This window comes from Hyperolius riggenbachi, chromosome 7 (assembly GCF_040937935.1).
Source record: "Hyperolius riggenbachi isolate aHypRig1 chromosome 7, aHypRig1.pri, whole genome shotgun sequence".
Taxonomy (NCBI): Eukaryota; Metazoa; Chordata; class Amphibia; order Anura; family Hyperoliidae; genus Hyperolius; species Hyperolius riggenbachi.
Genome location: NC_090652.1, coordinates 73,929,261 through 73,953,815, shown reverse-complemented (window position 1 = coordinate 73,953,815; position 24,555 = coordinate 73,929,261).

Genomic DNA, 24,555 nt, shown 5'->3' with positions numbered 1-24,555 from the left:
AGCTATTCAGAACTGTCTGACTCCTTCTCTGCTATCTCCCTGTTGGACCTCTTCCAGTCTAGTTTCTGCTCTCAGCACTCCACAGAAACAATCCTCACTACATTTGCAAATGACCTCTTAGTTGCAAAATCCAAAGGCCAGTTTTTCTGTACTAATAATTCTTGGTCTTTCCTCTGCCTTTGACACTGTTTATCATCCACTACTTCTCCAGCCCCTCTCATCACTATGGTATAAGGGCCTATCGCATTTCTGGATCCGCTCTTACCTGTCAGGGTGGTCTTTCACTGTCTCTTAATCCTATACCAACTCCTCTACAAATACGTTGTGTACCACAAGACGCCATCCTTGGACCTCTTCTCTGTTTACACTCATTACCAGGGACAATTAATAAGCTCTTTTTGTTTTCAATATAACCTCTATGCTAATGACACCCAAATCTATTTCTCGGCCCCTGACCCCTCCACACTTTTATTTTGAGTCCCTAACGTTTTATCTGCTGTCTCTACATTCATGTCATGTTATTCATGTTCAACTTAACTTCTCTCTCTGCTCCACCATCAATGTAGGAAACACCCCAATAACAACTCGTAAAGACCGCTGTTTGGGGGTAACTCTGGACACTGAGCTCTCATTTAGACCACATATTAACACAGGAACTTATTTATATATTATTTCCAGAATCAATTCCTAAGTTTCAAACGAGGCTACTAAAATGCTTGTACATGTGCTAATCATATTCCTTCTACACTATTGTAACACCCTACTATGTGGTCTACCAAAAATCAGACACCTTTCCAGTCTCTACTGAACTATGCTGCCTGGCTCATCCACCTCTCCTCCCGCTTCTCTGAGGCAGCCAATCTCTCCATTGGCTACCAGTTTAAAATCCTCAACTTTTCATACAATGGTCTACATAAGTTGTCACCTCCAAACATTTCCTTATGAATCGCAAGATACCATTCCACCCAGAACCATCGCTCCTCCCAGGTGACCTGTTGTGTCCTGGCTTGGTTACTTCCTCTCTCTCCCACATCCAGGACATCTCATGAACATCACCTCTCCTTTGGAATTCTCTCCCACAGCTTGCCCATCATGATCCGTGCCTGGAAACCTATAATTTGCTGTAGGGCGCATTAGAGGTTCACTGCCTCATCTGCTAACCTCTGTGTCTCCTTCCCTAATGTCACTAACCCACTCCCCTCTGGATTGCAAGCTCTCAAGGGCAGGAACAATCGAATCTTGCCCTTGCAGGCATCAGATTTGGCCCTCAGGTGGTTTCCCACCTTGCATTATGTTAGGCCAGGCATGGGCAAACTCGGCCCTCCAGCTGTTACGGAACTACAAGTCCCACAATGCATTGCAGGAGTCTGACAGCCACAGTCATGACTCATAAAGGCAAATGCATTGTGGGGCTTGTAGTTTAGTAACAGCTGGAGGGCCGAGTTTGCCCATGCCTGTGTTAGGCCCACTCCAGACCACCACAGAAGCTATATTGGAGGGTAAGCCCAAGATCACCAGGGAAGCCATAACGGGAGGGGGGAAGCACTAGACACCAGGGAACTGTATAAGGAAAGGAGGGGGCCGCTAGACACCAAGAACCTGTATAGGGGAGGGAGAGAGGGAAGACCACTAGACATCAGGGAATTGTATAAGGAGGGAGGGAGAACCACTAAACACCAGGGAACTGTATAAATGAGGGAGGACCACTAAACATCATGGAACTGTATAGGGGGGAGGAGGGCCACTAGACACCCAGGCAGTGGCGGCGCCAGGGGGGTGCTTGTGGGTTCTCAAGCACCCCCTAAATTTGTCCAAGCACCTCCAAAGCACCCCCTGGCGTGAACTGACTTCAGGCGTCTAAGAGACGGCGAGTCAGTTCACAGCGGCAGCCCGAAGCAGCAGAGCAGGGCTACGGTAAGATGGCCGCCCGAAGCCCTGCTCTGCAGACTTGGAGTCTGCAGTGCAGGGCTTCAGGTGGCCATTTTCCCGTAGTCCTGCTCGCCGGGTAATGCAGGCTGCAGGCAGGAAGTCACGTGAAGGAAGAGGATCGTGGGAGCTGCGCGCCACAAGGAGGTCGGGAGAGGAGGAGGTCGGAACAGGAGGTCTTCTGACTAGGTGAGTAAATGGGTTTTTCTTTTCTTTTTCAGGTGGTGCTGCTGATTGTGGTCAGAACTGCTGAGCATTGTGCATATTGGGGTCAGATCTGCTGAGCATTGTGCATATTGGGGTCAGAACTGCTGAGCATTGTGCATATTGGGGTCAGATCTGCTGAGCATTGTGCATATTGGGGACAGAACTGCTGAGCATTGTGCATATTGGGGACAGATCTGCTGTGCATTGTGCATATTGTGGTCAGATCTGCTGAGGATTGTACATATTGTGGTCATATCTCATAAGGATTGTGCATATTGGGGTCATATCTGATAACGATTGTGCATATTGGGGTCATATCTGATAACGGTTGTGCATATTGGGGTCATATCTGATAACGGTTGTGCATATTGGGGTCATATCTGATGACGGTTGTGCATATTGGGGTCATATCTGATGACGGTTGTGCATATTGGGGTCATATCTGATAACGGTTGTGCATATTGGGGTCATATCTGATAACGGTTGTGCATATTGGGGTCATATCTGATAACGATTGTGCATATTGGGGTCATATCTGATAACGGTTGTGCATATTGGGGTCATATCTGATAACGATTGTTCATATTGGGGTCATATCTGATAACGATTGTTCATATTGGGGTCATATCTGATAACGGTTGTGCATATTGGGGTTATTGAACGTGTTTTTTGTTCAAATCTGCTCACAGGTGAGAATAATATTGAGGCTGCCATATTTATCTCCTTTTAAGCAATACCAGCTGCCTGGCTGCCGTGTTGGTCCTCTGCCTCTAATTCTTTCAACCATAGACCCTGAACAAGCATGCAGCAGGTCAGGGGTTTCTGACAATATTGTGAGAACTGACAAGATTAGCTGCATGCTTGTTTCTGGTGTAATTTAGTTCACTACTGCAGCCAAATAGATCAGCAGGGCTGCCAGGCAACTAGAATTGTTTAAAAGGAAATAAATATGGCAGCCACCATATCACTCTCACCCTGGGTTCACTTTAAATTACAGTTAGCCCCGCACTCATCCGGTCATGATCACGCCCATTTTTTCGTCGTGGAGCGCTTCGCGCGCCGCAGGTTGTAACCACACCCATTTTTTGCCAGCTCCCCTGGAAATTGGTCCAGCACCTGCACAGCACCCCCTAAAAAAATTCCTGGAGCTGCCACTGCACCCAGGAACCATATAAGGGAAGGAGGGGGGCAATAGACACCAGGGAACTGTATAGGGGATGTAAGGGGGAGGCTATTAGACACCAGGAAACTTAAGGGAGAGAGGTGGCCACTAGACATTGAGGTTGGCCTGCGACTTGGTCTCAGAGCTCAATTTTGGCCCACTTTGTATTTGAGTTTGACAACTCTGTGTTAGACGGTCACGGTACCTCATGGCTAAGAACGACGGTTTTCGTAAGTGTGTATTCTTATATTTCCAACAGGTTCCTTATGTCAGACTGAATCTTGTGTGTCCGCAATTAGGGCCGCCACTACAATCTATGCAAATTTTGAGGCTCTACCATGTAGACTTCTGGACCTCTCAGATGTAACACTGCAAGGAAACTTTGGGCTCCCTACTTGAGTACTACCCTCTCCCTCCACCGATGGATCCCCACTGACCTTATTTATTGCTTTTTATCTAAAAGCATTTTTAGGACAAATGACAAAACCTCTTATTAGCCAGACACACACACACAATGGGCCTGATTCACAAAGCGGTGCAAAGTGTTTGCACGCCTGTGAAAAGCCCTTTATCACGCCTAAACTCAGTTTAGGCGTGATAAAATGAAACTCGCGCGAAATTCCGCGCGCACAATCGCCCGGCGCACGGTGCAGTTCGCGCGATGTGCCCATTAAACCCTATGGGCGCTGCGCGCGGAATTGCGCGATTGCGCGTGCAACACTTTGTGCGCAGGACTTTGCGCGCGATAAAGAGCAAAAGCGGTGCTAACTCAGCAGTGCACGGCTTATCACGCCTAAAGTCTTTTAGGCGTGATAACTGAGTTATCACCGCTTTGTGAATCAGGCCCAATGGCCTCAATTTACTAAGCTGATCTCCTGTCTTTATTAACGTTTCTAGAGTTATCACCATGGTGATGAGGCATGTAGTATTCAGGAAACATTTTACCTCAGGCAAACCTAAAGCCCCATCTACACCATGGGACATTGTAGCGATCCGGCGGCTCGATTAGCCGCCGGATCGCCTCTTCCGCGTGCCCGCCGCGTCCCCGCTCGCCGCGCGTGCGCCGCATTTGATTCCCCGCTTGTGCCTGCTCGTCCCCGCCGGCGCCGCTTATCTCCCGCACGATTCCCTGCCATTGTCCCCTCGCGGGGATCGAGCAGGGAAACGGCGGTGAGAAGATCCGTCCTGTCGGATCTTATCAATCGAGCCGCATCAGCGGCTCGATTGATAAGGAGCATCGCGGCCGCATCTACGCGTGTAGATGCGGCTTTAAAAGTTAACTCTTCAATCCTTAAAATAACTCCAGAATTCTAAAGTTAAAGACAGGCTGTTAATTAACTGTGTGTGAAAATAACTACAGAGGAGGTAACTTAACTACAGAGGAGGTAACTTAAGGAATGGAGAGATAAGATAACTCTCTCACTGTGTGGAGGTAAGTTTATTTTTGCCTTATTATCTCCAGCATGATCTTAGTGAATTGCGGCCAATGACTGTTAACCTTTTTGATTGTGTATTGATCATTAGGGTGTAAGTTCAGGGTATAGGTGCTATACATACGGACATAAGTGCTATAGCCTAGCAGCAGAGCTGGATCATCCACAGGGCAAAATCTAGGTAGCTGCCTAGGACCTGGAAAGAGTCTAGGGGCCTGGTGGACGCTAGCCCCCACCAAATCTTATTAAAAAAAGCTAGATGAGCATCAGCAGTGGCCAAAAACTGCTATCTTGTCTAGGACTCCATTTCATCTAAATCCATTTCTCCCAAGCAGTGTGTACTGACAATGAAGAGAGGAGGAGGGATGACTGTGTAGAAAGGGTGGGGGGGGGGGGGGGGGGGGGGGGTACATAAGTGATCGGCTTTCGGCAAGTGGGTAAGTAAAAACAGTGCTTTCATTTTTCCTCATTTGTCACTTCTTGTTTAGGTATCCAATGGATTGATAAACGACAACAGGGCCAGTTGTACACATGATAGATTCTAGGCTGAGATGTGCAAAACGACAATCTCAGGCAAAGTTTGTCTAGAGCGCATACATACCAGGCTTTACAGATTCTTACCGAATGTCTTTTTTCAAATCGTTCATCCTGGATGTAGTTATGGAGGATAAAGGTTCATACACACACATGATAGATCAAAGGTCGGCACGCACAACCAAGCGACATCGTTCAAACAACATTACCAAGCAAAAATAAATAACAAGTAGTTTTGACGATGCTCATGCAAACTGATATTTCATACAATTATGTAGTTCATATACTGTGTGCGCAAGTGGAAGTGAATTTGTCAGATGTTTCAAACAACTTTTATCTGACGTGTATAGATAGCTTGCTGTGTCTGATACTTCGGCCTGTGTGCAGCACTGGGGACACAGACTCAGCTAGTTATAAGAGGGAAGAGCACTGGACTGGCCAGAGTATTTTTGTCTTTAGGCTCAGCTGTCACTACTCACTGAGATGGAGGAGGGGCACTCCTGGGCAATAGGGGACAGCTGCCAGTATGTGACATCACCAAGTCCCCTCATCTGTCACAGTACCTGGCTACACACAGCAATCCTCCAACAATAGCCGCACAGAAGCTGCTGATTACCCTCACCGTTCAGGGAGTCCCAGCTTCAAGGCCCAGCCACTGCCACTGCAGGGTGTTTCTCCAGGCACTCTGATATCCTCACATATATAGTGGGATGCAAAAGTTTGGGCAACCTTGTTAATCGTCATGATTTTCCTGTATAAATCGTTGGTTGTTATGATAAAAAATGTCAGTTAAATATATCATATAGGAGACACACACAGTGATATTTGAGAAGTGAAATGAAGTTCATTGGATTTAGAGGAAGTGCGCAATGATTGTTTAAATAAAATTAGGCAGGTGCAGAGGAACAAGTACAATGTTCTGGAATGGCCATTTCAGTCCCCAGACCTGAATATAATTGAAAATCTGTGATGTGAGTTAGGGCTGGTGCACACCGGGCGGCTTTTTGGGCGTTTTCAGATCCGCTTGCGGCTGCGGATCTGCTTGGTCAATGTATCTCAATGGGGTGGTGCACACCAGAGCGGGGGGCGTTTTGCAGAAACGAAAAATGCCTGGGTGAGGCATTTTTTGGATTGCGGGTGCGTTTCTGCCTCAATGTTAAGTATAGGAAAAACGCAAACCGCTCTGAAAAACGGCACTTCAGAGCGGTTTTGCAGGCGTTTTTGTTACAGAAGCTGTTCAGTAACAGCTTTACTGTAACAATATATGAAATCTACTATACTGAAAACCGCAGCAGCAATCCGAAAAACGCTAGCAAAACGCCTCATAAAAATAAAAAAAAGCGTTTAAAAATCTGCTAGCATTTTGCGGATCTGCTAGCGGGTTTTGGTGTGCACCAGCCCTTAGAGGCTGTAATCTCTGCAAAAGGAGGATCTACTAAATATTGATTTCATTTCTTTTTTGTGGTGCCCAAATTTCTGCACCTGTCTAATTTTAACCAATTATTGCACACTTTCTGTAAATCCAATAAACTTAATTTCACTTCTCAAATGTCACTGTGTGTGTCTCCTATATGATATATCTAACTGACGATTAACAAGGTTGCTAAACTGGAATTGGTAAAACTGAGAAATAATGTTTTTTTTTCCAATTTTTTCCCCTCTTTTTCCCACTAAAATCCATAGAAAACAAAATTGTTCGCGAGAAAAATGCCATACAATGAAAGCCTAGTTTGGTTGACATAGAGTAAACGCTTTATACATATCTGGGGCTTCCTCCAGCCCCATCCGCACAGATCGCTCCCACGCCACCGTCCTCAGTCTTCTCCCTCTACGCTACCAGGTCCCGTAACTTCAGCCAGTCACCGCCAGTCTGATGCAAGTGAAGTGCGCTATTTACGTTACATCTCCAGCAGCCGCCGGAGAGATACGTAGAGGGCGCTCTTCTCTTGCGCAGTCAGCTCTGGTACACTTTAAGAAACTTTAAGAAACTGATAATCTACCCTACATCATTCAACTTTCATAAAAATTGATCAGAAAAAAACACCACTCCCAATCAACTTACATTGGGAAAAAAAAAATCAGATTTTTCAAACATATTAAAAAAAAACCTTCAATTTTTGTTTTTATTGAATTGCTGTATGAATGGATCATTTTACTGTGTCGTGTGTGGACACCTTTAAACTGACTTTCCCAAATTGATCTTGGACTTTATAATATGTCAGCGATGGGGATGGTCAGTAGGGTCAGAATTGATACAGGATTATGCAAATGCTATATGTGTAAATGTATGCAGTTACATACCAATCACTGACCAATCAAACCGGATGTGTGTACCAGGGTTCAATGCCTGGTACACACAATGCAATTTTCTCATCAGATCAACGGGAAGTTTCCTGTCTATTGACAATTTCCCGTATGCAAAAAATGGTGGGAGGTGAGTGCACAAAATATCCTTAGAGATGTTCCACCACACCAATCAATTACAGAAAACTTTACAAGGATATTGCATCAGTAAAAAAAAATACAACTTCAGAACACTACCCTAATCCTTTCTGCCAATAAATTCTTGATGCACCCCCTCCTTTTGTGTCACCAGCCCCTCCCTCTAGATTGTAAGCCTTTGGCAGGGCCCTCTTCCCTTGTGTATCATACTTTACTGTGTGCACTTTACCCAGAATTTGGAACTGGTAATTTTTTACCACTACCATTCCAGTTTATGATCTGGCATTGTACTATTATCTGCATTGTGTTGTGTATCTTATTGCTATTACCTGTATTGTTGTATCTATGGTCTGTTACCTGTATTGTTCTGTCAACCCTGTTATCATTGTCTGTAATCCTATTTATTGTACAGCGCTGCGTAATATGTTGGCGCTATACACGGCCGGCCTTTGGCCTGTGCGACCGGAGCGATCGCTCAGGGTGCCGGACCGCTGGCTTCCAGGGGGGGGCGCCGCACTCCTGCCGCATATTGTTGTTTTGTGCTGTAGCTCCATTCACGCTTGATTGTGTATCTCGCCTGGCTTCCCACCACGTGATGTGCCTGTGTGAGGCTGGCTTCCTACCATGTGATTGTGCATGTGCCTGTGTTTGACTAGCAGTGTGATCGAAGGAAGGGAATCTGAATAGCTGGCCAGAGATGGTCTTCGAGGATGCTTTGATCCTGGACTGCAGAGTCCGACGGAAGGGAGGTGAGATTAACCTCTAATGGTGGATACACACGTTGCGTTTCCGCGTTCGATGCGGCCGTCGATACGCGTCGATTCGATTATTTTCGAACATTTCCGAACGAATTTCGATGATTTTTAGGTCGAATGCCATGTAAAGTATGGCAAATCGACCTAACGACCCATCGAACCTTCAATCGGACATGTCGGAAATAATCGAATCGACGCGTATCGACGGCCGCATCGAACGCGGAAACGCAACGTGTGTATCCAGCATAATTGATGGCTGTTGTCTGTGTCTTTCCGTGGAACTGTTCAGCTCTATATTGATTAATTGCCTTTGGACTGACTGCTGGATTGACTATCAGTCTTTTTACTTCCAAAGTGGTCAGTGGATGTTTTTATGGGGGCTCTTCAAAGGTCAAATAATTAGCCTGGCATGTGTGAAAGTTTGTTGTTTTGTTTTTATTCCCTGGCCAGAGAACTTTTACAATTTTGCATTCTGCCTCTTTGTTATAAATACATGGCTGGAGGCAGAAGACTAATGGGATTTATCCACATTGCTCTGTGATTTTAATATTCTGGAGGGGGTTAACCACCTAATGTAATATCCTATTTAGGGTTGCCAGGTGTCCGGTTTTAGACCGGACAGTCCGGTTTTTGGCCGCTGTGTCCGGTGCAAAAAGGCATGCTAAACCGGACAATTAAGATGTCCGGTTTTATGCCTTTTCCGGCGGCTGTCAGTATTGACAGCCGCCTGTAGCAGGAGGAGAGCAGCGCAGTGGAGGGAAAGCGGTGGGCAGCGGCGGAGAAGGGGGCCATCTCCCCCCCTTCTCTCACCTTAGATGCTTTCCGTCCCTCGCTGTCTCCTCCGATCTGTGTGTGGCTGACTGGCGGTGGCGCTTGGCAGCGGGCGGGACTTACCTTCCGTGTCGCTCCATGCGCCGGCCGGAAGTTCTGGTGCCGCAGCCGCTGCTCTGGTCTGCATCAGACCAGAGTAGTGGCAACTCATCCCGCGCGGCGCCTGCGACGAGACCAGTCACCAGACGGAGGAGACACGGAAGGTAAGTTCCGCCCCTCTGCCAGCCACCGCACACACCGATCGGAGGAGACAGCGAGGGAGGGAGAGGACCCTAAGGTGAGCGAAGGGGAGGAGATGGCCCCCTTCTTCACCGCTCTCCCTCTTATCTGCGCTGACTGTTTCCCTCCTGGGGGGGGGGGGACACACCTGCCTACATATACTGGGCCCATATACACCCTGGCTACATATACTGGGCCCATATACACCCTGGCTACATATACTGGGCCCATATACACCCTGGCTACATATACTGGGCCCATATACACCCTGGCTACATATACTGGGCCCATATACACCCTGGCTAAATATACTGGGCCCATATACACCCTGGCTACATATACTGGGCCCATATACACCCTGGCTACATATACTGGGCATATATACCCCCTGACTACATATACTGGGCCCATATACACCCTGGCTACATATACTGGGCCCATATACACCCTGGCTACATATACTGGGCCCATATACCGCTGGCTATATATACTGGGGACATATTCCCCTGCCTACATATACTGGGGACATATACCTCTGGCTACATATACTGGGCACATATATCCCTGGCTACATATACTGGGGACAACTGGCTGTTTGTCATTATGTGCAGTTACTGGTGAAAAGCTGTCTCTTATTATGTGCATTTACTGGTGAAAAGCTGTCTCTTATGTGCATTTACTGGTGAAAAGCTGTCTCTTATGTGCATTTACTGGTGAAAAGCTGTCTCTTATGTGCATTTAGTGGTGAAAAGATGTCTCTTATGTGCATTTAGTGGTGAAAAGATGTCTCTTATGTGCATTTAGTGGTGAAAAGATGTCTCTTATGTGCATTTAGTGGTGAAAAGATGTCTCTTATGTGCATTTACTGGTGAAAAGCTGTCTCTTATGTGCATTTACTGGTGAAAAGCTGTCTCTTATGTGCATTTAGTGGTGAAAAGATGTCTCTTATGTGCATTTAGTGGTGAAAAGATGTCTCTTATGTGCATTTAGTGGTGAAAAGATGTCTCTTATGTGCATTTAGTGGTGAAAAGATGTCTCTTATGTGCATTTAGTGGTGAAAAGCTGTCTCTTATGTGCATTTACTGGTGAAAAGCTGTCTCTTATGTGCATTTACTGGTGAAAAGCTGTCTCTTATTATGTGCATTTACTGGTGAAAAGCGGTCTCTTATTATGTGCATTTACTGGTGAAAAGTGGTCTCTTATGTGCATGTACTGGTAAAGACAGTTAGTGACATGGCTATGTACTCTGTAATGTGCTGCAGAAGATGTCAGTGCGATATAAATACTGTAAAAAACATTTTTTAAAAAGCCCATTGCTTAGCCCCACTCTACATAAAAGTGCGCTTCTGACTCCGCCCCTAACTCCACCCCCTGTCCGGTTTTCTCCATCAGCCGACCTGGCAACCCTAATCCTATTTAAAGGACAACCGAGGTGATTTTTGCCTATGCATATTTGTATAACTGTCTGCAGGTGCCTGGTGACAGTGTGAGTTTGCAAACAAGGGGGCTTGGAGCTGCAGCAGCATGCCAGGAGTGGAGAGAGCGTGTGTGGTATTTGAGATATGCATGAAAATGTATGGTATATCTACTTTTTTTTTTTTTTTTTAAGTGCATTGCACACTACCAGGGGTGAGCATGGGGAAATGAGTGTCCTTAGGGTTCAGACTGTAGCTGTGCATGCAGGGTCTTGGCAAGGGGCTGCCTCCCTCATAAATGATCCACATCTGACATCTTTTGCAGTCACAGTTCTGCTGTCACCTGCTGATCTACATTGTCATGCAACTGTCCTTAGAGGAGCTCACAATCTAATGGCCCGTACTCACGGGCTGCAGAAGTGGCCTGTCGCCAGCACACGTGAGCGTGCTAGCGACAGGCCGGCGACAGCTTCTCTCCAGGTCCCTCCGCGTACACACGCGGAAGAGGGACCAGCGGCGAGACGGAAGCTGTCGCCGACGTTCCTCCTCCCCCCGCCGGAAGCTCTATTTACCTCTATGGAGGTTGATGTCGCTAGTCCGCGTACTAACGCGGACTAGCGACAGTTGCGGCGGAGGTGCGGCGGCGACTGTTGCCATGCGATTGAAAGTTTCAATCGCATGGCGACAAGAGCGACGGGCGACAGTTCGGGGTGCGCGCGCGTGCAACGGCCCATACTCACGGGCGACCTGTCGCCGCAACACGCGCGCGCCGCGTGTTGAGGCGACAAAAGTCCCTCGTGAGTATGGGCCATAATGCCTGCAATCATGTCACTAATTGTCCTCAGAGGAGCATATCATCTACTCCCTGCATCATGTTACCAAATATTTTTTTTTCTTTAGCCCCCAGCTCCAATCATTGTGGGGAAGTAGCTGCACTTTGATCGGGGAACAAAAAGTATTGCTTTTTATATGGGGGGGGGGGGTCGTCAATGTTACCATTCATATGTGAGGGTGATCGCTCATTGTCAAACGTGGGGGTCAATGCTGCTGTTAACCTGTAGGGGTGATTGCTGAATGTCATACTGTATGTGGGGTCAATGCTGCTTGTCATAGTTGGGGTCATTATTGCATTTCACATGCTGGGATGCTGACTATCATATGTTTGGTCAATGCTACTTGTCACATGTGGGTGTTTATGCTGCTTTTTATAAGGGGTGGGGGGCAATTGCTGCTTTTCATATTTGGGGTGATTGCAATTCATTTTGCATACAGTAGTAGTGTATTTGCAGTCAACAGTTAAGACTGTATGTTTGCTGGGGAAAAGGTGTGTGTGTGTGTGTGTGTGTGTGTATAGTGGGGATGGGGGTGTTGGGCTGGGAATGTTAGGGTGCTGTCGGTCAGGGGTCGGCTGATGGTAGTGGGCCTAGGGCGGTAGAAAGTACAAATCCGGCCCTAGCCGGCGCTGGGGTTGATGGGGGCGAAGACCATGCGGCGCTGCCTCTTGGAGTCAGTGTGAGACTCCGCCCAGCTCCCGGCCCCGTGATAGGATGGATGGAGCCAGGAGCGCTGAAGCGTGCAGCATGTATGCCAGCTACCCTGCCCTGCTGTGTGCCTATGTTCTCTCCTCTGTGAGAGACCACTTGGCCATCTTCTCCTCTCTCGTGCACTGACCAACAAAAGTAAGGCTCTCCTTGATCCCACCCCTAACCTAGCTACCTACACTATACTAGTATAAGGACAAGGGGGGGGGGGGGGGGGCTGGTAAGGGGGAATTTGCTGCCTAACTAAGAGGGGAACTAGTAGTAGCCTAAGCTATATACACTAAGGAGGGATCTGTGTATGTGTGTATGTGCGTGCGTGCGTGCGTATGTATGTATGTATGTATGTATATATATATATATATATATATATATATATATGTGTGTGTGTGTGTGTGTGTGTGTATACATATACAGATTCCCCCTTAGTGTATATAGGTTACTAGTCTTGTATATGTAGTAGTCAGATCCCCCTTTAGTGTGTATATATAGGCAGATCCTGCTCTTAGTGTATATATTATATATACACGAAGGGGGGATCTGCCTAATATATACACTAAAAAGGGGGGATCTGCCTAGATACACTAAGGCCCCGTTCACATCACAAACGCGGATGGCCATGTGTGCGGAACGCAACGCATGCGAACGCACGCCATCCGCGTTTGTGTGCGTTGCGTGGCTGATCCCATCACTGAAAAGTGAATGGGACAGCCACGCGTTTTGGCAAAAAATACGTGCAGCGGCTGGAAACGCGTGCAGTGTGAACGGGGCCTAAAGGGAATGTTGCACGTGTGTGTGTGTGTGTGTGTGTTTGTGTGCGTGCGTGTGCACAAAGAGGATAAATGGGGGGGGCACCAAAATCTGGTTACGCTCAGGGCGCTGTGAAACCTAAGGCCGGCCCTGGTGCTATATAAATCTAATAAATAATAATAATAATAATAACCAGAAAATAGTCCTTTTTTTCAATATTCAAAATGGCAAAAATTGACAAGAAAGGTTTTTAAAAATTGGAATAATATATCCATCCAAATTACATCAATCAGGTAAATGTGGCAAATGAAGATATACCGTAAATGACTGGAATTTTTTTCTTTTAAGGCGACAACCCGAAACAAGCCAGCGTTGTCGCATTAAAATCCAAGTCTTTTATATCTTTGCCACTTTTAGCTGATTAATGTCATTTGGATGGATATACTTCCCGCTATTAATGTCCTTTCTTGTCAATTTTTGCCATTTTGAATATTAAAAAGAAAAAAAGGACTATTTTATGGTTTCCGAAGTTCTACTTTTTTTTTGGATGCCATATCCTTGTAAAGTTTACTGTGATTGATAATTCCAACATGTCGGTTCAATAAAGGGATCGATTTTGATATCAGTACCGCATCATATTGATCCCTTTATCGATGGGATGCAGATCGGATCTTTTGGAAATTAGCGATCAATTGGAAATTTCCTGTCAATCTGATGGGAAAATTGCATTGTGTGTACCAGCCGTAGCTGTAGAGGGAAAAATTGCCCAAGGTAGATAATTACCTCAGTAGAGGAAAGCCTCTGAATAATCCAGATTCTTCCTTCATCCCACCCGAGCTTGCTGCTCCAGTGCTGGGACCCTCTATGTGCTGGGAACCTATTTGAGAAGGGCTTGTCTAACAGGTTTGCATGGCCGCGCTCCCATTCCTGAACAAGCGCAGGCGCACTGTGCAGGTCGTCTTGCACCTGTGCAGTAGCATGGAGCCACTCATGCACAACTGTGCTACTGCGTAGGTGTAGGCCTTCAGTGGAGGGAAGCTTCTGGATTCTCCAGAGGCTTCCCATGTCTTCCTGGAGACCAGTACCATAATCCGGAACCCTCTAAAGCTTTGTGAACGAGTGCTGATTAGCGGAAGTAGAGTGAGTGGCGTTGGATACAGAGAAGACCGGCGGTGCGTGGAGCTCCAGCGCAAGGTACCTGGAAGAAGTGAGTCTCCCTGCCTGCTGCTCTAATTTATGGAGGGGGGAGACGCAGGAGGGGGGCCCAAAGTGAGGAAGGAGGGAGTCTGGCTTCCCTCCCCGCGGCTTTGTCTGCCTGCTGCTCCCCTTCCAGGCTACCTATTACTGGGGGCACCTATACCAGGCTGCCTATACAGAGGGCAGCTATACCAGGCTACCCTTACTGAGGGAACCTATACCTGGCTACCTATACTGGGAGCACCTATACATGACTACCTATACCGCGGGCACCTATACCAGGCTACCTATTCTAGCGGCACAATGCCTGGCTACCTATACTGGGGGCACCTATACCTGGCTACCTATACTGGGGGCACCTATACCTGGCTACCTATTCTGGGGGCACCTATAACTGGCTACCTAAACTGGAGGCACCTATACCAGGCTACCTATATTGGGGGCACCTATATCTGGCCACCTATACTATCGTTATCAACCAAGGAAGTGACATGATTCTAATAGATTAATGCAATGACGTTTATAACAAAAAGAAGTAGAAAGTAGCGTATTGTGTGCGTGAGTATGTGTGAAAAGTGATGTATATTTCCGATTAGTAGAAATTGCGTATTGTAGATGGTGGACGATATTAGAACGAGCATTCTTTGTATCATTCGTTGTTCCACACATTACAACAGTAGTGTGAGCATCATGTTAAAGCGGACCCAAACCAAACATTTTTTTAATTCAAAATATTTAATTGCATCACTCTGACATATACAAATATAAATAAACACTCCTTCAAGCCTATGAGCATTTCAGTGCATGCTTTTCACCCTTCTCTTTTCATAACTAGGGTTATACAGGTGGCAGGCATTAGCAATTCCTCCTTTGCTGGACACCATCTACTTCACCAGTTTGCTGGATTCTGTCCCGGCAATATGACAGGAAGGGAGGGGTTCCTCCAATAAATGTAAAATATTTTATATTTGTCATCATGCAGCTGAAAAAAAGGCCGCTATTTATTATTATAATTTAGAAAATAGATTTTATTTCTGAAATCTTGTATTTTTAGTTTGGGTCCACTTTAACTAGAAAAAAGAAGATAAGCAAGTGCTTTGTTAATTCTGTATACCCTGGCCACGCACGTCCTCGATCATGCTCCCGTTGCCAGGAGCGTTATGCGCATACACAATATGAGATTTTCTCCTACTGCGCATGCGCAGGACGCTCCCAGCGACAGGAGCATGATCGAGGATGTGTGCAGTCAGGGCTGCGCAGGCGCCGTGGCCATCAACCATCAACTGGCTCAGTCGCTGAAAACGAAACAGGGGACCAGAGAATAGGTTTGTCCTGGCGCAGGCACAGGCAGTTGCAGGGGGCCGGTAGAGGCCCGAGGTAAGTTAAACTTTTTTTTTGTTTTGCTTCAGGTTTCCTTTAGGGCTCTATCACACTAGAGGCGTGTTCGGCCATTTTTCAAGCGCAGGCGATTTTAAAAATCGCCCAAAACGCTTGTGCAATATATATCTATGATAAAGGTCATGTCAGCGCGGTTCGTGCGCTGTGCGTTCAGCAAAGAGGTGCCTGGACCATTTTTGTGGCGATTTTGCTGTAATGGAAGGTATAGGAAGAGCGCTAAACGCTCACAAATTCCCTTTGTGGGGCGATTGCGTTCATGTTTTAAAGAATAAATACATTGTATTTTTTCTTTTCCGGGTCAAAGAGTTCCCTTCCTGACAGGAATCGAAAAAGAAATTGCCACAACAAAACCCCAACACGAATGCTACCGCGAGCGGAACACAAGGTGAACAAGCCCTTAAGAAAGACCTTTCAGGAATCCCCCCCTTGAAAGTCCTGGGATTGCCTCTGGTTTGTGATGGGACTTGTGCTGCTGTATCTGGAGGGAAGGTCTGTGCTGAGACTTGTAGTACTGTAGTGGTTGGAAGGTAGATCTGTGTTGGGACTTGTAATGCTGTATCAGGCGCAGGGCATATCTGGGCTGCAGGGTTATGCAGATGAAGGTAAGATCTGTGTTGGGACTGTGGTGATAATGAAAGCTGTTACAGCCCAGCCTATTGCTATTTTTGACTAGAGTGCCATCTGCAGGTAACAATGTAGAAAACAGAGAACAATACTTCTAGGTATGTGATGCATTGTGGGAGACATCTCAAGCTCACTCCAACCTGAATTATCGCAAATACTTTCTGTTTTAAGAAAGCAAACTTTTGTTCCCAACTGAGGGGCTTTACCCCTTGACCACCAGAGCAATTTTCACCTTTCAGCACTCCTTCCATTCAGTCGTCTATAACTTTATTATTACTTATCGCAATGAAATGAACTATATCTTGTTTTTTTCGCCACCAATTAGGCTTTCTTTAGGTGGGACATTATGCAAAGAATTATTTTATTCTAAATGGGTTTAAATGGGAAAATAGGAAAAAAAAATATTATTTTTCAGTTTTCGGCCTTTATAGTTTTTAAATAATGCATGCTACTGTAATTAAAACCCATGAAATGTATTTGCCCATTTGTCCTGGTTATAAAACCGTTTAAATTATGTCCATATCACAATGTTTGGCGCCAATATTTTAATTGGAAATAAAGGTGCATTTTTTTCAGTTTTGCGTCCATCCCTAATTACAAGCCCATAGTTTATAAAGTAACAGTGTTATACCCTCTTGACATAAATATTTAAAAAGTTCAGTCCCTAAGGTAACTATTTATGTATTTTTTTTTAATTGTAATTTTTTTTTTAATAACAACAAAAAAAAAAATGGGTAGTGTGGGAGGTAACGAGTTAATTTTTTGTATAAAACTAATTTATTTGTATGTGAAAAATGCTTTAGGGTGTAGTTTTACTATTTGGCCACAAGATGTCAACAGTAACTTTTTGTTTAATGTGACCTGCAAGCGTCCTTCCGGATGCTTGCAGGAAGTACTAGGAGGCTGGGAAAGTGTTTGTTTTTTTTCACAATGATCGCGCTGCTTATCGGCGAAGCAGCGGATCATTGTGGGGCTTAGATCAACGAACGGGAATGGATTTTCCCGTTCATTGATCTCCGGGCGATCGTCCGGCGGTGTGTTTACGAGCAGAGTGCGCGCTAGAGCGAGCGGGAGCACGGGCAGCGGCGGGAGCGCGGAAAGTACGGATTTCTCCATCCCTGGTGGTGAAAGGATGGAAAAAGGGACGGAGAAATCCGTACGCGTGGGGGTAAAGTGGTTAAAGTAAACCAGAGATCAGTAAATACAATGAATCAATACTTACCCGGGGGTTCCTCCAGCCTGATAAACACGTGCGAGTCCCTCGCCGTGCTTTTGCGGTCTGCCGTTCAGTCGCGGTACCTTGTCAGGAATATAATAAATCTCACTGATAAGCAGATTAAAGCCATAAAAGTTTTCCTGGCAGAATACAACTTCTGGGGGCAGGAGAGAGATAGAAAAAGGTCAGTAGTTCATGTATTTTACCTCTGGGACACTTAATAGGCTGCCATTGAGCAGAGACAATAAAACATTCAATCTACTTTGTAAATGTTTAAATATGAAATAAAACCATGGGATGTCTAAAAAAAAGTGATGTTTAGGAGTAGGAGGATAAATACTATTGTTTATCTCATCATTTTTTTTCACCTCGGGTTCACAGTAAAGCAAACCTGTGAGGTTTGCTGCAGTGTATTTTGGATAGTTACCCCATGAGGGAGAAGCCTCTGGATCCAGGAGAGGCTTCCCTTGTCTTCCTCAGTCAGACCGACCCAGCAATGAGATCCCTGAACGTGGCTGCACTGGGGCCGTGCTTCTGCACAGGTGCAACTTAACACTGAGTCTCAAGCGACCAGAAAGGAAATGTATCCGGCATCAGCCAATCTCTGCCGATGCCGGATAACTAAGACTCTACTGTATATACATATAGGAAGTGTTTCTGATGCTGAACATCGGATAATTCACTTAAAATTGGGTACCCTGGATAATGTAATACATTCTATCATATGACATTGCAGTGCATCTTTAACGTGTACCTGAGATGGGCTTACGAAAAGATTTGATACTTACCCTGGGCTTCCTCCAGCCCTAATAGCAGCGATGCGTCTCTCGCCATCCTTCCAAGTGCCTCCGTTCGGCCACAATCAGCCCCGGTAATCTCAGTCATACAAGTTGGCTCTTCTGTACATGTGCTGCCTCTGCAGCCCCTCATGGGAGGATAGCGAGGGGCGCATCGCTGCTCATGGGGCTGGAGGAAGAACAGGGTAAGTATCAAATCTTTTAGTAAGCCCATCTCAGGTTTACTTTAAAGCGAAACTGTAAACTTTCAAAAAACATACAGCTTCACTTACCTGAGGCTTCCCCAAGCCCCCAGCAGCCGTCCTGCCCCACGTTGGTCCTGCACGATCCACCGTTCTGCCACCGCCAGCTAGTTTTGTTACCGACGACTTACAAGTCGACGGCAACTGCGCCTGCGTGCCCTGGGCTACGTGAAGCTTTCTTCTTTGTAAATGTTTAAATATTATATATAAACTAAAACCATGGGATGTCTAAAAAAGTCATGTTTAGGAGTAGGAGGATAAATACTATTGTTTATCTCATAATTTTTTTTTTCACCTCGGGTTCACTTTAAAGCAAACCTGTGAGGTTTGCCGAAGTGTATTTTGGACACTTACCCCGGGAGGGTGAAGCCTCTGGATCCAGGATAGGCTTCCCTTGTCCTCCTCAGTCACACCGACCCAGCAATGAGATCCCTGAATGTGGCTGCTATTACGAGCTGGAACATGAAGAAAGCTTCCCAGAGGATCGTGCAGGACCGGCGCGTGATAGGACGGCTGCTGGGGGCTTGGGGAAGCCTACATGCAAATACTCAGTTCCACAATGGTCTACAAGGTGAGCCATCAAGATGTATTACAGCCTAAACCAATCACAGCCGGCTGTGTCCCCCATCCATCACAATCTTACAAGGCATATACACAGCTATCCTAATACTCCCAGGAGTAGCTCTCCTCAGATAAGGAATTTCAGCTGAAATAAGCACTTGTAGCCAGGCATGCTCAGATGTACCAAAATTCGGTTCGGGTGCATTCGAATTCGGGTCCGCATGACATTCGAATTCGCCTTCGACCATTAAATTCGGTTCGGATTCATATTCGGTTCGGGTTACGCCTCAAAGTTCGGTAAAAATTAGTGTTCGCAACTTCGGGGTTTTTTATGTGTTTTTTTTAAAAGGAAATCACATTGAAATAGGTGTACTTAAAAAAAAAAAAAACTAAAAACGTGACGTGTGGCACTGGCAGCAGGAGGATAAATACAGCAGCAGGAGGATAAATAATGTGTGGCACTGGCAGCAGGCAATGTATTGTGTTGACCCTGGTGGTGGGACCACTGACAGCAGGAGGATAAATACAACAGCAGCAGCAGGAGGAGGAGTGACGTGTGGCACTGGTAGCAGGCAATGTATTGTGTGGACCTTGGCGGTGGGACCACTGACAGCAGGAGGATAAATACAACAGCAGCAGGAGGAGGAGTGACGTGTGGCACTAGCAGCAGGCAATGTATAGTGTTGACCCTGGCGGTGGGACCACTGACAGCAGGAGGATAAATACAACAGCAGCAGCAGGAGGAGGAGTGAGTGACGTGTGGCACTGGCAGCAGGCAATGTATAGTGTTGACCCTGGTGGTGGGACCACTGACAGCAGGAGGATAAATACAACAGCAGCAGCAGGAGGAGGAGTGAGTGACATGTGGCACTGGCAGCAGGCAATGTATTGTGTTGGCCCTGGCGGTGGGACGACTGACAGCAGGAGGATAAATACAACAGCAGCAGCAGGAGGAGGAGTGACGTGTGACACTGGCAGCAGGCAATGCATAGTGTGGACCCTGACGGTGGGACCACTGACAGCAGGAGGATAAATACAGCAGCAGGAGGATAAATACAGCAGCAGCAGGAGGAGGAGTGACGTGTGGCACTGGCAGCAGGCAATGTATTGTGTTGACCCTGGCGGTGGGACCACTGACAGCAGGAGGATAAATACAGCAGCAGGAGGAGGAGTGACATGTGGCACTGGCAGCAGGCATTGCATAGTGTGGACCCTGGCGGTGGGACCACTGACAGCAGGAGGATAAATACAACAGCAGGAGGAGGAGGAGGAGTGACGTGTGGCACTGGCAGCAGGCAATGCATAGTAATTCTTTATTAAAGAATACCGCAACTCATTTTATACAAAAATATGAAAATAACCAAAATAAATATAATAACAAACATTAGGCCCCTCGCCTCAAATAGCTTAATATTCAGTCCATATCAAGTCCATTTTTCTGAAAAAGGAAACTCAAGAACAAATAACTTAAATCTCAGCTCTTTGACTTCAATATCATAACACACTCTATACACTATTTACACTATTTACATATATCAGTAAGAAAGACTAAGCAATCTCACTCCTCCTATGTTTGCAAGCCATTCCTCAACTTTGGAGTTCCTAACTAAGTGAAAGAAGAAATAGGAAGCTCACCACAGGAAGATTTGGCCAAGTCAAGGAGGTCTGATGTTCTGCCAAAACAGACGCCATTCCTCCCGGCTCAACCTCCTCTCCTCAAGACCCCGAATTTTCCCAACCTCACCAACAATGCCATGCACCACCACCTGGACAGGGAGGACTTTCTGATGGATCGTAATTTGACACCGTGCATTCCAAGTGTAATACCGAATCACTAAGCTAACTAAAAATAAAGTGTCCAAATTAAATGACCCCCGGTTATTGAATGCACCATATGTCCACTCCGCGTAACTGAACCGCTCAAGGAAAGGAATACCTAAAGCCCTACCCACCTGTTTGTATACTTCTTTCTTAAAGGAACAGTTCAATAGAAAATGGTCCATGGTCTCCTCCACACCTCCACACTCCTCATGAGGACAACCACGATCCCGATCCCCTATGAACTTTAAATTTCCTCTAACAAAGAGTCTGCCATGAAAGGAAAGCCAAGCCAAATCCCTGAATTTGTTAGGAATCCTAGGAGAACATAGCAAGCGCAAACCCTCCTCCATAATTGGCTTTGGGCAATCTCTCAGGGCCAATGGATCTTGAAAAAAGGTCTCAACCACTCTCTCCACCAGGACTTTCCTAGGGATAATATCCTCCTTCGTCAGTTCCCATTGCCGGATCACTTTCAGACAAGGTGCAACATAGGCCGGAAGATAGTCAGCACCGGCTCTCAGTCTTTTCACCAAACCTCCTTCTTCCCACCGCCTGAAAAAAGGTTTAAACCAGGACTGGAAAATACCCATCCACCCAGGCAGTTCCTCCGCATACATTCTACCAAAGTTGTTTTTAATAAATAACAGAGAAAAGAAAACCACTGGGTTGACCATTCCTAAGCCACCCTTCTGCCTTGATCGATAAGTGATATTCCTCTTAACGTGGTTCATCTTATTTCCCCAAAGCATTTGGAAAAACAAGCTGTAGATCCTTGTGTGAAGAGATACTGGCAAAATACAGACAAAACTGACATATAACATAATTGGAATCAAATACCGTATTTTTCGGACTATAAGACGCACTTTTTCTCCCCCAAAAGTGAGGGGAAAAAGTCAGTGCGTCTTATAGTCCGAATGTACAACCTGAGGGCAGAGTCCGCAGCGGAAGCTTACCTATCCTGATGCGCGAATCAACCGTCTCCAGCTGCGATCATATTGCAGCATTGCACTCCATCTGCCTCCTTCTGACTGTTCGCCGGGGTCATGCACGAGTCACTCTTATCATCCCAGTAGCAGTGAGCCGGTGAGAACAGCTGGGCATAGAGAGTCCCTGTCTCCAGCCGCGATATTATTACTTCCGTGTACGCCATCCTCCTTCCGGTTGCGCAGTGACAAGCAGGCACAAATGATGGCGCACGTGCCAGGCAGCGCTGCAAGAAAAACTCCATTAGCAGCGTGGACTTTCAGGTGCACTGAGTTGGTGAGATCTCCAAGCGGCTCCAACAGCTCCGATCCCCCGCTGGGACCTACTGCCAAACCCATTGCCGAGCTCATCCGCACTCCGTCCGGGATGTCAGCTGCCTGCACCAGCTCAAAGTGCCCCACTTCCGGCAGTGCGAAGACACAGGAGATGTGCGGGAAAGAGGAAGAGGGAGGTCGGCGCTAATCCAATCTTGCCACACTGCGGATGCTGGCGCTAATCCAGCCTTGCCCACACTGCGGATGCCGGTGCTAATCCAGTCTTGCCCACACTGCGGATGCCAGTGTGGACTTTCAGGTGCAGTCGGCGAGATCTCTATGAGGCTCTGAACCCCCGCTGGACTTACCGCCAAACCCACTGCGGAGCTAATCATTTTCCACCCGCACTCCTTCCGGGATGTCAGCTGCCCGCACCAGCTCAAAGTGACCCGTGCTGAGACGTAAGAAATGTGCGGTAAAGTGGAAGAGGGAGGCCACGCTGATCCAGTCTTGCCCACACTGTGGATGCCAGCATAGCGCACCTGAGGATATCCCTGTCATTCCCCATAGCCAGGATGATGATGACACTGCCCAGGCAGCCAGACACAGGTAGTGATAATTACCATTAACTTCAGTTGCTTTGTGCCCCACATAATGCCTGCAGCCAGAAACCAGGTTAAGGGACACAGGATGACCCACCAGATAGACCTGACCATACCGAAGGGGAGAGGTTAGTGTAATATAGCAGAGGGGGCAGTACAGTGTAGTGTTATGTAGTGTAGCTAGTGGGAATCAGGAGTTAGTCTAGTGTAGTGCGGTGTAACTGGGGGGAGGGGGCATCAGGGGTTAGTGAAGTGTAGCTTAGTGAGAGAAGGTTTTGGGGGAAAAGGTCCATAAGATGCCCCTGTACTATAGATGCACCAGGTTTAAGTTTTCTTTTTTTCCTGATTTTTGCCCTCTAAACCTGGGTGCGTCTTATAGTCCGGAGCGTCTTATAGTCCGAAAAATACGGTAGGTTTTGATTATGTCAATCCTTTCCCTGAAAGTCAATCGCCAACCTTTCCATCGGACCACCTTAACCTCAGCACATCTTAGTCTGCTCTCCCAATTTTGGTGACCATAGTCACCTGGGCCAAATTCTATGCTGAGTATTTTAATCTTTTCCTTTGGTGCTGGAAAAAAGACCGGAAGCAAGAAGTTCTCATTTTCCTTACCCATCCAGAAAGCCTCACACTTATCTTGGTTGATCTTGGAACCTGATGCTAATGAGTAACGGGCAACCTCCGCACAAACACCTTCCGCCTCCTCCTGTCCAGAGACCACCACAGTCACATCATCAGCATAGGCTACAACCTTGAGAGGAGGCACACCAGAAATGCCCGATGGCACCCCACACATCGCTCCACCCTCAACCCTTCTTATGAAAGGATCAATGGCGAAAGCATATAGTAGAGGACTCAAAGGACACCCCTGCCGCACCCCAGATCTAACCTCAAAGGATTGTCCAACCCAACCATTGACAAGCGGGAAACTTTCAGCACCTTTATATAACTTTCAGCACCTTTATATAAAACCTTAAGCCAATTAATAAACCTCCCCGGCAGACCATACTTATTAAGGAGCATCCACAGGTACTCATGATTGACACGATCAAAAGCCTTAGCCTGATCCAACGCCAGTAAATACTTCCCCCAACCCGCAGCCCTGCATCTCTCCAGAATCTCCCGGACCGTTAATACGGCTGACAGAGTACTTCTCCCCTGGACCGAACAGTGCTGCTGGCGAGAAAGTACCAAATTTGCCACCTGACTCAGTCGCCAAAAAATTATTTTAGCCAGAATCTTTCGATCAACATTGAGAAGGCTGATGGGCCGCCAATTCCCAATCATTGAAGAATCTTTACCCTTTGACAAAAGAATAACTGCTGATTTTCTCATAGAGGGAGAAAGCTCATCCTCTGCAAGACTGCGATTGTAAACCTCTGCCAATTCAGGAGCCAAGATGTCCTTGAAAACCTTATAAAATTCGGCCGTCAAGCCATCTGGCCCTGGAGTCTTTTTTATAGCAAGTTGCTCTATGGCTTTCACCACTTCTTCAGCAGATATTCTTTCCGTCAAAAACGCTAGAGGAACATCTAAATTTACCAGTCCTGGAATATCACACAAGAAAGATTCCATCACTGTTTCATCAAGAGCTCTGTTACCCAAGAGTTCTGCATAAAAGGATCTCACGATTTCCAGAATCCCTGC